Source organism: Chenopodium quinoa, unplaced genomic scaffold (genome assembly GCF_001683475.1).
Source record: "Chenopodium quinoa cultivar QQ74 unplaced genomic scaffold, ASM168347v1, whole genome shotgun sequence".
In the NCBI taxonomy this organism is placed as follows: Eukaryota; Viridiplantae; Streptophyta; class Magnoliopsida; order Caryophyllales; family Amaranthaceae; genus Chenopodium; species Chenopodium quinoa.
Genome location: NW_018745448.1, coordinates 9,476,843 through 9,478,748, shown reverse-complemented (window position 1 = coordinate 9,478,748; position 1,906 = coordinate 9,476,843).

The following is a 1,906-nucleotide window of genomic DNA, read 5'->3' as shown; positions in this document are numbered from 1 at the left end:
TTTAGACGGAAAAGCGGGCTGAAAATTCCCGGGCCACGGCAGGTACCCACCGTATCACGGGAATCATTCCCGTCTGACGGTGGGATTTCCCGTGACACAAGAAACCTGCTGTGACACGGGAATTTCCGTGTCCTTTCCGCGTAAACCTTTAACGCGTTTTCTTCCTCGTTTGCTAAATATTTCCCGCGTCACACTAAAATTGCACCGTGTCACAGGAATGTTTCCCGTCTGACGGTGGGATCTCGTGTCGCGGTACAGTTTGCCGTGTCGCGGGATACTTTTTTAGGGTTTTATCATTTTAGGGTTCTGTGTGTTCCCTCAGCAGATTTTCTCTATAAATACCCCCTCATTTCTGATGTACGGGGCATCAATTAATTCTAGTTTTTTCTCTCTTCTATGCTTTAGCCTAAACACTAGCCTACCCTTCTTATTTCAAAATTCCTTCTTCAAGTACTCCAAGGAGTCCATACTTTACTCGTGGTTCTGTCCTTAAGCCAAGGCGTGAAAGGTAGAACTGTTTGAGGGTTTGGCCCTAAATCAACTCTACTTAATTTAATTTAATTTAATTATTGTTTTATTATTATTTCCTTGAAGTTACTAACTCGTTTATTATTTTGTAGTTGCAAACAAACAGAATCAAAGTAAGAATTATGTTCCTCTTATTTCTATTATTCTTCTAACGATTTTATATTGTTGGAATTATGGTTAAATTGCTTCCAATATTAATGTATATTCTATAATTTTTTTTTATGATCACAACATTGCATGTTAAAGGGAATATGTAATTGAAATCACGCTTAATAAGATAATTTGGACGACCGGTTTAGGTTCCTTTTTAATCTTGTTATTAATTCAAGTGATCACAATATTTTAGAATTATATGTTGCATTAATATTCAACCAATTTAGCTTAATAATAGGTTGGAGAAAATTGAATTTTTGTTTGTATGCCTTTGAGATCGCAGGAATGTTTTTCACCATAAGAATCGAGTAGAGGCCAATACGGGCGAATGTGACTCCATGACTCACTTCGTACCATCATCCTCGATCCTCCTTTTGTGGTTTCGAACCATATGGATTTAGTAATCTCATGGATTATGAATGGGGTGTAACCTTCACGGGTCAATCGTTGTTGCCTATCGTTGTCCCTTTATCGTGGTTGCCTTTTATGATCCGTGAACGGTTTACAAGTTCCTTAAAAACTTGTTGGCGGCTCCCTACTTTCCTTGTCCCTAATCGTATGGCAATTCCCCCTTCCTATGACTGCCAAGCATATTCACAACATGCTTAACGTAGGCGCACTTCGAACGACGCCTACAATTTGGCATTTTTGCATATGCATAGACATTTTAACGTCGCATTTAGGTCTGTCCCGTAGGAAAAATTGAATAACTTGATTGCGTACGAAGGAAAACAGGGCACCAGTAAGATTTTCTGACTGCCATGTCACGGCAAAATATGTCGTGTCACGGTATAGTACACCGTCTGACGGTGTGCAGTACCATGGCACGGGAATTTTTTTCATGTCACGGCAGTCCTAAAATCAGTCCGGTGGCTTATTTTCTCTTCTCACAGTCAACTTCCTTCGATTTTTCTGAAAAAACGTATGTGTTCTACATGCGTCTTAGCCCCGAGGGATTTAAGCTCTATCAACCCTAAAACGCTCATGGAAATAAGGGTTCATCCGAGTTATTAAATCCACCCAAACCATGGAGTCGAGTTCGATTTCATCACGAACTCGCGGAGCCGCCCGTTGGCATACACCCTCAAGGGAGGCTGCCTTTCTAACGCGTCCAAACTCTTAACCATGGTACCCTTTTGACACCCAAAGCTTGACCAATAGTTGAACATAGATCTTGACTCTAGGTTGCGAACTTTTTTACATCATCGTGCCTAAATGCTTCATG